The following is a 16104-nucleotide window of genomic DNA, read 5'->3' as shown; positions in this document are numbered from 1 at the left end:
CTACCCCCTAGGCACGCCCCTGCCTCGTGGGCCCACGGTGGCCCTCCTCCACTTATCCTTTCACCCACACACTCCTTTTTCCTCCCCCAAACACGAATAACCAGCTCAAACCCGAGTCCAAGCTCGTTTTGCTGCCATTTTCGATCTCCTTGCTCAAAGCACCTCTCACAAAACTGCTTGGGGAGGTTGTTCCTTGGTATGTGACTCCTCCATTGGTCCAATTAGTTTTTGTTCTAGTGCTTTATTCTTTGCAAATTTTTGCTACTTAGGTGACCCTGTTCTTGAGCTCGCATGTAAAATTTATATGGTCAAAAGTAGTTTTGAGGCATGATATAGGCCCTAGGCACTTGTAGGAGTAGTTGCTATCAATATTATTGAGTTTGGTTTACTTTTATTTTGAAGTTACTAAAATTTTTCAGAATTTTGCAGAGGAAGAAAAATGCTTAGGAAAATGTTCCAAGGTGGTTCCTCAAGGAAGCAAGGACCCAGGCTTGCAATACGTGATGCTGATGAAGAGCCACCAAGAGACGCTCCAGTGCGTCCTTGTGAGTGGCCTTTTGAAAATTTTATGGATCGAGCAGGAATTAAGGAAGAATTCAACGCATATTTGCGTAACGCCGATTTTGTGAGCTTCGAGGAAGAGAAGTGCAGCCAGTATCACAATCTCACTAGTACCTTTGTGAGGAGGTTTGAATTTTCATCTTCATGTAATTCTCCAACTGTCCTGTTTGATCTTCATGAAAATTCTTATACTATGGACTTAGAGGATTTTACCACTGCTTGCACACTTCCACAATGGGGTAGTATAAGGGATCCTCGCAAATATGAATTTAGAGATTTTCTTTCTAGCATAACTGTGGGAGAATCTAGAGATATAACACAAGCTACCATAGGGAGCATTCACTTTCGTGCTATACATTATTTTGCTCTCTTCATAGGTAGATGCATTAATGGTAAAGACGAGGCATGTCACATGTGTGTCCCTGACCTCAGTATTCTTAGGAGTGCTGTGTTAGGAGACAAATCTTATAATTTGGGAGCCATTGTTGCACGTAGGTTGCATCTTAATAGATTTAATGGAGATTTCTTTGGAGGAATTTATGCAACCCGCATAGCTAATTTTCTTGGTGTAGCCATACGCGAAGATGATATTGAATTACCACCTGCTTACCTAGACTTTAATGCTATGGTTCACCACTAGTATGTCGAGAGGAATGAATCACATCTCCAGTATCGACTAATCTTTGACATACGTCGTGCTGTCCATATTACTCTCCTTGCTCCTGCCTTCTTTGATCATCATGTAAAAGGAAGATATGTTATTACCAGAGAGGAGGCAGATGAGTACGAGAGGAGAGCGGAGGCCGCTCATCGCCACGCTGCAGCTCAGGAGGCGATTGCCGCTGCATCTCAGTATGACCCCAACTACTATTATGGATATCCGCCAGGCCAGCCGTGGCCATAGACCAACTTAGGCCAAAAGCCTAAGCTTGGGGGAGTACGTATTTCCCACCGATATTACATTTATGTTCACACACTTATTGCTAGATGTCGGTGCTCATACTTTTTCATTGTATCATCCATGCTAGTTAATTTCCTTTTTATGCTTTCTTGTGCGTTTGATAAACCTTAAGAAAAAAACCAAAAAAATTAGTTATAGCTTTTAATTAGTTTACTTTCCATGCCTATAGTAGTAATTAAAAAGAAAACCCAAAAAGATTTCCTGTTCTTCTTTTACTTGTTGGGAGCTCTCCCATGTAAATAGTTTTATTTCTTTTCTTTCTTTGGGGGCCGATAGGAGAAGACCATAATTAAATTGTTGAAGTGGCTCTTATATGCATTATTGTTGATCTGACAAAAGAGCCCATATTGCCTTGTCTTCTCATGTTTATTGAATGCTTGCAGATTCCAGCTTAGTCCAATGCACGTGCACTATTATTATTATTCACATCGTTCGGTCGTGCAAGTGAAAGGTAATTATGATGATATATGATGGACTGGCTGAGATGAGAAAAGCTGGTATGAACTCGACCTCTTTTGTTTTTTGTAAATATGATTAGGTCATTGTTCCTAATTCAGCCTATTATGAATAAACATGTTTGCAATGACAACTAGAGATCATAGTTTCTTGTGCCATGCTTGATTAGCTATGAGTTATAATGGTTTACCTTGCGTGCCAACGTGCTATTAAAATGGTTATGGTGTGGTATGATAGGGTGGTATCCTCCTCTGAATGATTTAAGTGACTTGACTTGGCACCTGTTCACGCATGTAGTTGAAACAAAATCAACATAGCCTTCATGATATTTATGTTCATGGTGGATTATATCCTACTCATGCTTGCATTCGGTGTTGATTAATTTTAATGCATGTTCATGACTGTTGTCGCTCTCTAGTTGGTCGCTTCCTAGTCTTTTGCTAGCCTTCACCTGTACTAAGCGGGAATACTGCTTGTGCATCCAATCCCTTAAACCCCAAAGTTATTCCACATGAGTCCACTATACCTACCTATATACGGTATCTACCTGCCGTTCCAAGTAAATTTGTATGTGCCAAACTCTAAACCTTCAAATAAATATCCTGTTTTGTATGCTCGAATAGCTCATGTATCAACTAGGGCTGTCCGTTTCTTCCATGTTAGGCGGGTTATTCTCAAGAGGAATGGACTCCGCTCCTCACTCACAAGAAAGTGGCTGGTCACCGGGATGCCTAGTCCCATGCTTTATGCAAACTAAATCAAAATAATTGCAAACAAAACTCCCCCAGGGACTCTTGTTAGTTGGTGGCACTCGTTGTTTCGAGCAAGCCATGGATTGATGCTTGTTGGTGGAAGGGGGAGTATAAACTTTACCATTCTGTTTGGGAACCGCCTATAATGTGTGTAGCATGGAAGATATCGCCATCTCTTGGTTGTTATGTTGACAATGAAAGTATACCGCTCAAATATTATTCACCTCTATTTCAAAATCGAGCTCTGGCACCTCTACAAATCCCTGCTTCCCTCTGCGAAGGGCCTATATATTTACTTTCATGATGAGTCATCATCCTCTTATTAAAAAGGACCAGTTGGAGAGCACCGCTATCATTTGCATTCATTACTGTTAGTTTACATTGAGTATGACTTGACTGGATCTCTTTTACCATGAACTACAATGTCTAGTCAGTCCTTGGTCTTTAAAGGTGCTTTGCATTTATGTTTTGCGGTCTCCGAAAGGGCTAGCGAGATACCATCTTGTTATATCACATTATGATTGTTTTGAGAAAGTGTTGTCATCCGAGATTTATTATTATTGCTCGCTAGTTGATTATGCTATTGATATGAGTAAACTTCAGACCTAAGCGTTATTGCGAATGTGGTTAGTTATAATCTTTGCTGAAAACTTGAATGTTGGCTTTACATATTTACAACAACAAGAGCAAACAAAGTTTGTATAAGTTTTTCTTTATCACTTTTAGTTTATCAACTGAATTGATTAAGGACAAGCAAAGGTTTAAGCTTGCGGGAGTTGATACGTCTCCGTCGTATCTACTTTTCCAAACACTTTTGCCCTTGTTTTGGACTCTAACTTGCATGATTTGAATGGAACTAACCCGGACTGACGTTGTTTTCAGCAGAATTACCATGGTGTTATTTATGTGCAGAAACAAACATTCTCGGAATGACCTGAAACTTCACGGAGCAACTTTTTGGAAAATATAAAAAATACCTGCAAAAGATGAAGGCCAAGGGGCCCACCACCTTTCCACGAGCGTGGGGGCGCGCCTGCCCCCCTAGGGCGTGCCCCCTACCTCGTGGGTCCCTGGAGCTCCTCTGACTCCAACTCCAACTCTATATATTGTGTTTCGGGGAGAAAAAAAATCAAACAGAATAATTCATTGCATTTTACGATATGGAGCCACCGCCAAGCCCTAAAACCTCTCGGGAGGGCAGATCTGGAGTCCGTTCGGGGCTCCGGAGAGGGGAATCCGTCGCCATCGTCATCATCAACCATCCTCCATCACCAATTTCATGATGCTCACCGCCGTGCGTGAGTAATTCCATCGTAGGCTTGTTGGATGGTGATGGGTTGGATGGGATCTATCATGTAATCGAGTTAGTTTTGTTAGGGTTTGATCCCTAGTATCCATTATGTTTTGAGATTAATGTTGCTATGACTTTGATATGCTTAATGCTTGTCACTAGGGCCCGAGTGCCATGATTTCAGATCTGAACCTATTATGTTTTCATCAATATATGAGAGTTCTTGATCCTATCTTGCAAGTAAGTCACCTATTATGTGTTATGATCCGTTAACCCCGAAGTGACAATAATCGGGATACTTACCGGTGATGACTGTAGTTTGAGGAGTTCATGTATTCACTATGTGTTAATGCTTTGTTCTGGTACTCTATTAAAAATAGGCCTTAATATCCCTTAGTTTCCGTAAGGACCCCGCTACCACGGGAGGGTAGGACAAAAGATGTCATGCAAGTTCTTTTCCATAAGCACGTATGGCTATATTCAGAATACATGCCTACATTACATTGATGAACTAGAGCTAGTTCTATGTCACCCTAGGTGATGACTGTTACATGATCAACCGCATCCGGCATAATTCTCCATCACTGATCCATTGCCTACGAGCTTTCCATATATTGTTCTTTGCTTATTTACTTTTCCGTTGCTATTGCTATCATCACTATAAAATACCAAAAACATTACTTTTACTACTGTTACCTTTGCTACTAAATACTTTGCTGCAGATATTCAGTTTCCAGGTGTGGTTGAATTGACAACTCAGCTGCTAATATTTGAGAGTATTCTTTGGCTCCCCTTGTGTCGAATTATTAAATTTGGGTTGAATACTTTACCCTCGAAAACTGTTGTGATCCCCTATACTTGTGGGTTATCAGAGACCTATACGGCTCCCGAGTCCAGCGAATGGCATGCTCCAAGAGGAGGGAGTGTGCCTGTTCCGCCGGTGACCTCTATCCAATAAGAGGCATCGGATAACCTTCTGGAGGCGCTTTGAGGCGCCTCTATTGTGGATGCACACCGCGCCCTTATGGGCACGGTAAAAGAGAAGGTCTAGTTCGTGAAAAGCGGACTGACCGAAGCCTGCACTAGCCTTCTATCAGGCTTTGAGGTATGTAATGCATTTGTAGGAAGAATATCACAGTATAGACAGTAGCCCCTGATGCTCTATTTGGTGTTCGTAAAGAACAAGCCGAACAGAGGATCGAAGAGAAAAATTGCAAGAGTCTAACATAAGTTTTCTTTGTGAATAAGCAGGTGTCACTGCAGGCTGCCACCGCTCATGCTGCAGAGGTCTCCGGACTGAAGCGGGAACTGGAGCGGGCCGAGGAAGAGCTCGGCCTCGTAAAGAAGCAGCTAGAGGATAGCCAAGGTATGTGCTGATCTGCTGGTACCTTTTAAGAAGAAATGAAAAGTCCATCCAGACTGAGTTGTCGTGAACTTTATTAGGGGCCACTGCTGAGGTGGCAGCCCTCAAGAAGGCGCTGGCCGAGACCGAGGACAAAGCGGCCAAGGAGCATGCCGTGAGTGAGAAGCACGAGGCCCAGGTCGGCGAAGCGCAACAACAGCTCCAGGACGCGATCAAGTGATTTGAGTCCTTGGAGCGTGATTGTAAGGCGCAAGAGTCCGAACTGGCGACGGCCCGCCAGAGCGCACAGGATGCACGAGCCGAAGCCCAGAACGCCCTCCAGGAAATTCAGGCAGCCAAGGAGATTTCAGCGAGTAATTCTTTCACCATGCAAAGCAAGTATGTCAAAGAAACATTCCATGTACTATCCGAATTCGGGTTTTCTAGGGGTGTTTGCGGATCTGCTGCGCAATATATCGGATGCTGCCGAGTATTACAGAGCGAAGAAGGGATGTCTACGGAGAAGCTATTCTGGTCCCAGTATCTTGGCCCCGAACATCTGTTGCCCTTCATGGACCAGCTGAAGCAGTTGGTCAAACTGCACAAGTCGGCAGAGCTAGCCATGAAGGACCTGATAGTCCGGCTGTGGCCTGTCGAGCCTGTACCTAGTAACTATTTCGGACTTGTTAAGCGTCTTGTAAATGCCTGTCCGCGGCTCAAAACCGTGAAGCGGTCGGTCTGCATTAAAGGTGCGCGTATGGCTTTTGCCCGTGTCTAGACGCATTTGGCAAAGTTGGATGCCAAGAAGCTGATGATCGAGGGGCCGCCGGAGGGCAAAGAGCATCATCGACCCGAGCTCTATTTTGATGGTGTCCTGGAGGGGTCCCGCCTTGTGGCGGAACAATGTTCGAAGGATATCATTTTCCCATGAGAACATTTGTATTATCTTGTCCTGTAATGTGGAGTAGTGATGTTATGTATTATAATGCTTATGATTTACATTTTACCTCCCGTGCGGCCGTTTATGAAATCTGAGAGTTGACCAGTCGTCGGCTTCTGCCCCCACGTGGATAGTACGGGGGTGTTCGGGATAAATCTAAACACTCTTTACTCCACAGTCTAGTCCTTAAAGGAGGTGTTTAGCGCAACAAACAAGGCAATCGGACTATGCGGCCTTTACCGCCCTCACTTAGCCATAGGATTTTGACAATTTTAAAAAGGTTGGCGAAGCCCTAGGTATTCGGAAGGCCGAACTAGGGGCGTTATACACGCCTAATCGGAGGGACCGACTCTTCGCATGAAGCGGTAAAAATCTCTAACGATTTGGAACCTCTTGAACAGCTAACCGGCTCTCGCCACATCATGACAGTCAGTTTTCGGCTTTCTCTACTGAGGTGCTCGCCCGGAAGAACCGGGACACAATCGTAGTAGTTCTCCCTTTACTACCCTAGCCGATATAGCGGAATGTAGGGTAGTAAGCACAGGAGCCGGGCAACCCAACTATTGAGCAAAGACATGATTCAGAGCCGATGCATATAGTGCTATAAGTTTGGGGTGTGGAACTATACTGAAAGAAGTGTTCGGACTTTTATTGCCATAGAACATGGTGTAATGAAGCCCCTGGCGCAATAATACATACCATAGTGTACGTGTGTAATATATAACATACACAAGGGTGAGAAAACAGGAAAAATTAAGTAATAAGTTGACGTCACCATTTACCAATTATTGTGATGTACTTAGTACGTCGAGGCATACTTTGTGCGAGTAATGTGATAAGCAAGTAAAGCTATTTGACATGTCGCAACCAAGGCCGAGCTACGTGCGGGTATGTAAAACAAGTATGGCAATCGTTTAATATATAGAGACCACCTGGGGATTCCCTTGTATGCCAGAGCTTCTTGCCTCCTTGATGTGTTCTGTAAATGGGTCGACCATATAGACCTCGAAAAGAGAAAAGACCCGTGATAATAGAAAGAAAAAATAAAGGCGGGCGAATCCAGGGTCGGTCAAGCCGCACTGTGGATCGCGAGCGAGTTATGCCTCCGTTAGTACCCATGAGGTTTGAGTGCGTAATTATGTACGTGCGGCACAGGTGCCTCCTTCCTCATCGGGGCTGGGGTGGAGGCCGAATATACTAATTCAGCTCTTCACGAACTGAACTGCCCTTTTGTAGTGTAGTCCGGACTTTCTTGACGATGTCCAGGGGTTCAGCGGCCGGATTATGGTGCCGCTTTAGAAGGCCGCTTTGTACTTCTGCCGCTAGGGATGCGATATGTTCCTATGTACGGAGGGAACGTTCCGTGTTTCCATTTACTGTAATGACGCCGCGTGGACTGGGCATCTTGAGCTTGAGATAAGCATAATGTGGCACCGCGTTGAATTTGTCGAACGTAGTTCATACGAGCAGTGCGTGGTAGCCATTGCGGAAGGGGACGATATCGAAGATTAGCTCTTCACTTTGGAAGTTATCCGAGGAACCGAAGACCACCTCCAGTGTGATCGAGCCCGTACAACGGGCTTCCACGCCTGGTATCACTCCTTTAAAGGTAGTTATCATGGGCTTGATTTGTGAGGGATTAATGCCCATTTTGCATACTGTATCCTGATAAGGCAGGTTAAGGCTGCTACCACCGTCTATTAGGACTCGTGTCATGTGAAATCCGTCGATGATTGGGTCCAATACCAATGCGGCCGAACCACCATGACAGGTACTAGTTGGATGATCACTACGATCGAAGGTTATCGGGAATGACCACCATGGGTTGAATTTTGGGGCGACTGGCTCTACCGCGTAGACGTCCCTAAGTGCGCGCTTGTGCTCCCTTTTGGGATGTGTGTAGCGTATATCATGTTCACTATTTTGACTTGAGGCGGGAATTTCTTCTGCCCCCCGTTGTTCGGCTGCCGAGTTTCCTCGTCTTCATCCTCACTCTGCGATTCCCCTTCCTTATTTCTGCTATTTACCTTGCCGGCTTGATTAAGGACACGGCAATCTCTGGTAGTATGGTTGGCCGGTTTGTCTAGGGTGCCATGTATTTGGCAAGGACGATCGAGTATGTGGTCCAAGCTTGATGGTCCTCCGCCGTTCCTTTTATAGGGCTTCTTTCGCTGGCCGGATTTGGAGCCGCTGAATCAGGCATGAACTGTGGTGTTGTCGGTGTTATCACCATTGTTTCGGCGTTTGTGTCTGTTGCGCCGGAGCTTGCTGGTACTATTTTTGGCCTCCGAGGGGCCTGCTTCATTGGCTGTGTTTGTGCTGCGAGCCAGCCAACTATCTTCTCCCGCGCAAAAGCGGGTCATAAATGCCATGAGGGCTGCCATGGATCTTGGCTTTTCTTGGCCGAGGTGGCGGGCTAGCCATTCGTCACGGATGTTGTGTTTGAAGGCCGCTAGGGCTTCGGTATCCGGACAGTCAACGATCTGGTTCTTTTTGGTTAGGGACCTAGTCCAGAATTTTTTGGCTGATTCTCCAGGTTGTTGAACTATGTGGCTTAAGTCGTCGGCATCAGGTGGCCGGACATATGTACCTTGGAAGTTGTCAAGAAAGGCCTCTTCCAGGTCCTCCCAGCTGCCGATGGAGTTCTCGGGCAGGCTATTCAACCAGGGTCTAGCTGGCCCTTTGTGTTTCAGTGGGAGGTATTTGATGGCGTGGAGGTCATCTCCCCGGGCCATGTGGATGTGGAGAATAACATTCTCAATCCATACTGCGGGGTCGGTTGTTCCGTCGTACGATTCAATATTGACGGGCTTGAATCCCTCAGCGAATTCCTGATCTAGCACCTCGTCTGTGAAGCAAAGAGGGTGTGCAGCGGCTATATAGCGGGCCGCATCACGGCGCATCTCCGATGGAGTGTGTCTGTGGTTATTGGCCCGGGTGTGACTAGGTTTGTCACGCCCGAATAGGTAGCCATCATCCCGAGTTGAGAAGCGTCCTCGCAATCCATAGATTGATCTGGTGTGTTCTGCTCTGCTGTCCAGCTCCTGCCGAAGGTCGTATGTATGGTCCCGAGCTATTATGTCCCTGTTTTTGCGAGGTGGTGGGGCGGGCTGTTGCTCGGGCTGAGTTGTCGCTTTATCCCGACCCCGGGGTGGTCGGTCCGCCGCACTATCCTGACCATGTGGTGGTCGGTCCGCATTGCGTGAGGGAGGTATGGGATTTGGTGCTTCCTCATCGAACTGAGGTAGCAGTCTACGCTTTGGGTAACTCTTGACTTGGCGCTCGAGGTCGTATTCTTCGGCTGCCAAGACGTCGGTCCACCTGTCACTGAGCAAGTTTTGCTCAGCTTGGAGCTGTTGTTGTTTCTTTTTCAGGTTTCGGACGATAGCTATTAGCTGACGCTTGAAGCGTTCCTGCTCTAGGGGTCCCTCAGGTATGATGAAATCCTCGCTGCCGAGGCTCTCCTCATCTTCGGAGACTGGGCGATAGCTATCATCATCCGAGTCGTTGGGCGTGGCCTGTTTACCAGGGTCATCTTGCCTGTTGTATTGTTACTTTTGTTCGGATGAGGCTCCAACAGGGTCTTCATTGTTTCCGGCGTCGCTTGGAGTACCATTTTCTCCGGTGCCAGTGTTGTCATTTTTTGAGTGGCGAGGCTTGGAGCGGTGTTTGGGGCACCGGTGCTTGGACTGTGTCCCAGAAGGCCTGTTCGCGACTAGATCCCCTTTGTCATCGTCGCTAGCTTCTTTAGGTGTGTCGACCATGTACACATCGTACGAAGAGGTGGCCATCCAACGTCCAGTAAATGGCGGGTTTTGGCCTTGCTCCTGGTCGGCATCGTCGTCCATACCATCGATGTCTTCGGATCCGTAATCGAGCACGTCGGTTAAATCATTGATAGTGGCTATGAAGTAGGTGGTGGGTGGGAAATAGAATTTCCCATCATCAGCCTCTGGCTCGAACCTAACATAGTTCGGCTGTGAGTCCTTCTCTAAGGATAGGTTCTTTAAAGAGTTTAACACATCACCCAAGGGCGAGTGCTGGAAGATGTCTGCGGCGTTAAATTCAAAAATTGATAACCGATCCAGCTCGGTGTCCTTAGGCGTACCCGATTTGGAACTCATGGCCGGAGACGAGTCTAGAGTTCCATTAACGTAGATATCGCGGGATGTCGAGTCTGTGTGCAGCTCCAACGTCGGGGACTCTTTGGCTTTGGATGGCACGATTTGCTCCGGTTCTAAGGCCGTTGCAGTAGCCGGGGCCATCCGCTGGATGTGGTCCGGTGACAGATTTAGGTCATGTTCATCGGAGCGAGGGGGAGCGATCGCTGCAGTCTCAAATCCATTGAAGATCAAGTCTCCACGGATATCCGCGACGTAGTTCAGGCTTCCAAACCTGACCTGGTGGCCAGGGGCATAGCTGTCGATCTGCTCCAGATGGCCAAGCGAGTTGGCCCGCAGTACGAAGCCGCCGAACACGAAAATTTGTCCGGGGAGGAAGGTTTCTCCTTGGGAAGCGTTGCTGTAGATGGTTGAAGGAGCCATCGAACCTTTTGTGGACAGCATAGTGGAACTCTCAATGAAAGAACCAATGTCGGTGTCAAAACCGGCGGATCTTGGGTAGGGGTCCCGAACTGTGTGTCTAGGATCGATGGTAACAGGAGACAGGGGACACAATGTTTACCCAGGTTCGGGCCCTCTCTATGGAGGTAATACCCTACGTCCTGCTTGATTGTACTTGATGAATATGGGTGTTACAAGAGTTGATCTACCATGAGATCGTGATGGCTAAACCCTAAAAGCCTAGCCTATATGACTATGGTAATGAATGGTGTCCTTTCCGGACTATCCCCTCCGGTTTATATAGACACCGGGGGAATCTAGGGTTTACATAGAGTCGGTTACATAAGAAGGTATCTTCATAGTCGGCCGCCAAGCTTGCCTTCCACGCCAAGGAGAGCCCAATTCGGACTCAGGTATAGTCTTCGGGCTTCATGTCTTCACAGCCCATCAGCCCGGCCCACAGATAATAGGCCGGACGCCCGAGGACCCCTTAGTCCAGGACTCCCTCACCCGTGGCTGGGTTGGAGAACACGCCAAGGGGAAGCTGGCTTGTTGAAGACGTCTTGGTGCCCCGGGTTCGACTACCTTGCGCCGGCCATTGGGGCCGGGTCGAGGGATTCGACCGGGTTGAGGGACTCGGCCGGGTCGAGGGGCCTTGGCCGGGTCGGGTGACCCGGCCAAGCGTGAGCCGGCTTGAGGGGCATTGCTGGGCCCCGTTGTTTTTGAAAAGGATCCGGGTTCCATTGCCTGCCTGGGGTTCATCCCCCCGACATATACATACATGATGTACATACATACCATGTTGAGGCTAAGTTTGTCACGTGCATGCCAAACCTTTTTATTCTACACATCCATGCATAAGATGTGTGCATGTGATAATAAGCCAAGTATTATTGCATGTGGGTGGGAATACTTGGTACAAATGATCTGCAATTAAAACTCATCCAAGATTAAAATGAAATATGTGAGTCCTTCAAGAATAATATTAATTAATTAAAAAAACTCACTGAACAAACGCCCCCTCGTTGAGTTGAGTTTGAGTGCAAAGCAAGTCGAGCTTTACTCGACGAATATTTTGTACTTGGCGCATAGTTCATATGTAACCTGGAGAGAAAATTCAGAGATGATATCTTCGTGACGACGTGCGCGCCATTCCGCAAATGATTGATTAGTAACAACATGTCTTAGTGTAGGTATGTCCATCCACGCTTGTGTTATCCGGAGAGCTCGTTGGATCGTATAACTAGTATGATGCCAGCCAACGAGGTAACCCTATCCCTTCTTCGTTCCATGGTGAATTAACATGCCTTGCCCTGAAAAAAGAATAAACAAAATTTACCAATCTCGTCGCGATCGCATTGTTGCTGCTGTGCCAACTGACTTGATCGGAGGGTTTCACAGATTCATGCTGGCCGCACTGGCGCGTTGCCCTGCTCCCGTGATGTCCTTTTGTTGATGTAGGCAAGGCATCGGTAGACCATCGATAGATCCCCTTCATTGACTGAATCGTCACACCGCTCATGGCGTGCCAATTCTGGTGGTACGCCAGGACGCCATCGACCTTACGAATGATTAAGGGGTTGAAATTGTCCCCATGCTTCATTGTTGTTGGATACGGGGCCTCGGAGACACATCGACACCACCTTCATGAGCATAGGTGTTGCCTTCTAATGCCTATCATGCGTGTCGGTGTAGACCATTGGTTACTGGGCTATCGTCAGTGTTCCGAGGGACGTGATTGCTCTCTGACTATAGAGCCAGAAAAGCTCCTGTCTGCTAGGACTACATCGGTATTTCCCCAGAGGAAGGGATGATGCAGCACAACGACGGTAGGTATTTCCCTCAGTGAAGAAACCAAGGTTATCGAACTAGTAGGAGAACCAAGAACCATAACATAAACAGCACATGCACACAAATAACAACACCTTGCAACCTGACGTGTTAAAGGGGTTGTCAATCCCTTTCAGGTAACGATGCCAGAAAATTGTAGTAGATTGAAATAATAGATCGCAAATAAAATAAAGTGCAGCAAAGTATTTTTGTATTTTTGGTTTAATAGATCTGAATAAAAATGCATAGGAAAAGTAGATTGTAAGCAAATTTATGAGGAAGAAGACCCGGGGGCCGTAGGTTTCACTAGTGGCTTCTCTCGAGAAAGATAGCAAACGGTGGGTAAACAAATTACTGTTGGGCAATTAATAGAACCTCAAATTATTATGACGATATCCATGCAATGATCATTACATAGGCATCACATCCAAGATTAGTAGACCGACTCCTGCCTGCATCTACTACTATTACTCCACACATCGACCGCTATCCAGCATGCATCTAGTGTATTAAGTTCATGGAAAAATGGAGTAATGCAATAAGAACAATGACATGATGTAGACAAGATCCATTTATCTATTGCGTAGATATAGATCCCATCTTTTTATCCTTAGTAGCAACGATACATACGTGTTGGTTCCCTTTTTGTCACTGGGATCAAGCACAGTAAGACCGAACCCACTACCGGGCACCTCTTCCCATTGCAAGATAAATAGATCAAGTAGGCCAAATGAAACCCAAATATCGGAGAAGAAATATGAGGCTATAAGAGATCATGCATATAAGATATCAAATAAACTGAAATAACTTTCATGGATATAAAAATATATGACTGATCATAAACTCAAAGTTCATCAGATCCCAACAAACACATCGCAAAAAGAGTTACATCATATGGATCTCCAAGAGACCATTGTATTGAGAATCAAGAGAGAGAGATGAAGTCATCTAGCTACTAACTACGAACCCGAAGGTCTGCAAAGAACTACTCATGCATCATCAGAGAGGCACCAATGGAGGTGGTGAACCCCATCCGAGATGGTGTCTAGATTGAATCTGGTGGTTCTGGACTCTTCGGGGCTGGATGAATATTTCGTCGACTCCCTTAGGGTTTTGGGAATATTTGGGTATTTATAGAGCAAAGAGGCGGTTCGGGGGCACCCGAGGTGGGCACAACCCACCAGGGCGCGCCTGGGCCTCCTAGCGCACCCTGGTGGGTTGTCCCCTCCTCAGGACTCCCCCCCATGTGCAACCAGGGCCCAACATGTTTCTTCTGGTCCATAAAAAATCTTCGTAAAGTTCCATGGCATTTGGACTCCGTCTAATATTGATTTTCTGCGATGTAAAAAACATAGAAAAAACAGGAACTGACACTTGGCACTATGTCAATAGGTTAGTACCAAAAATGATATAAAATGACTATAAAGTGATTATAAAACATCCAAGATTGATAATATAACTGCATGGAACAATCAAAAATTATAGATACGTTGGATACGTATCAGCACCCCCAAGCTTAACTCCTACTCGTCCTCGAGTAGGTAAGTGATAAAAACAGAATTTTTGATGTGGAGTGTTGTTTAACATGTCATATCATATTCTTTTCTTTATAGCATGGACAATTGGACTTTTTATGTCATTCAAAGCAATAGTATAGTGTTGACATAATAATTTAGATACTCAAGCATATCAACAAGCAACCATGTCTTTCAAAATATCAATGCTAAATTAAGTTATCCCTACAAAATCATATAGTCTTGTCATGCTCTGTCTTCTTAACACAAAGTATTTATCATGCACAACCCCGATGACAAGCCGAGCAATTGGTTCATACTTTTTAATGCGATTCAGCTTTTTCAACTCTTACGCAATACATGAGCGCAAGCCATGGATATAGCACTACGGGTGGAATAGAGTATGATGATAGGGGTATATATAGAGAAGACAAAAAAGTAAGAAAGTCTCACATCAATGCGGCTAACCAACGGGCTATAAAGATGCCCATCAATCGATATCAACATGAGGAGTAGGGATTTCCATGCAAAAAATGCACTAAGAGTTGTAAGTGTATGAAAGCTCAATATGAAAACTAAGTGGGTGTGCATCTAATCCTATAATGAAAAATTCCCACTAGTATATGAAAGTGACAACATAGGAGACTCTCCATATGAAAAACATGGTGCTACTTTGAAGCACAAGTGTGGTAAAGCATACTAACAATGCCCCTTCTCTCTTTGTTTATTTTTTTCTTTCTTTTTTTCTTTCTTTTTTTCTTTTTTTCTCTCAGTCCGGAGTCTCATCCCGAATTGTGGGGGAATCATAGTCTCCATCGTCCTTTCCTCACTCGGGCACTGCTTTAAAAATGATTAATGATGATAATCACACTTCTATTTACTTATAACTCAAAAGAAATAAAAATTACAACTCGATACCTATGACAAAGTATGACTCTATATGAATGCTTCTAGCATGTACCAGGATGTGTAATGATCTAGCATAGCATGTATGAAAAATGATGAACGGTGGCTGAGCCACGAACACTATGTTAGCTATATGATCATGCAAAGCAATATGACAGTGAATGCTCAAGTCATCAAACGGAAGCGGTGGACATTACATGGCAATATATCTCAGAATGGCCATGGAAAAGCCATAATAGGTACCTATGGTGGCTGTTTTGAGGAACATATAATGAGGCTTATGTGTGATAGAGCATATCATATCACGGGGTTTGGATGCAGCTACGATGTTTGCACCAGGTTGTAACACCCACGATGCGGCTATATCTCCCACGTGTCGGAGCACGACTTAGAGGCATAACCGCATTGTAGGTATGTCGCAAGAGGGGTAATCTTTACACATCCCATGTACTGAATAAGCAAGGGATAAAGAGTTGGCTTACAATCGCCACTTCACACAATACATAAATATAGCATTACAACATCCAGAATACAATCACGGTCCGACTACGGAACCAAAAGAAAAGAAGACCACCCCTAATGCTAGATCCCCGATCGCCCCGACAGGGCTCCACTACTGATCAACTGGAAACGAAACAACACAAAGAACATGATCTTCATCGAGCTCCTCCTTGAGCTCGGTTGCATCACCTACACGGTATCATCGGCACCTGCAAACTAGTTTTGGAAGTAATCTGTGAGTCACCGGGACTCAGCAATCTCACACCCTCGCGATCAAGAATATTTAAGCTTATGGGTAGGAAAAGGTAGTGAGGTGGAGCTGCAGCAAGCACTAGCATATATGGTGGCTAACTTACGCAAAAGAGAGCGGGAAGAGAAAGGCAAGGCAGGTCGTGAACTAGAAGTGATCAAGAAGTGATCCTAAAACTACTTACGTTCAAGCATAACACAAGAACCGTGCTCACTTCCCGGACTCCTCCGAAAAGAGA

The sequence above is a fragment of the Triticum aestivum genome, chromosome 1A (assembly GCF_018294505.1).
Source record: "Triticum aestivum cultivar Chinese Spring chromosome 1A, IWGSC CS RefSeq v2.1, whole genome shotgun sequence".
In the NCBI taxonomy this organism is placed as follows: Eukaryota; Viridiplantae; Streptophyta; class Magnoliopsida; order Poales; family Poaceae; genus Triticum; species Triticum aestivum.
Note: the sequence above shows the minus strand (reverse complement) of the source record.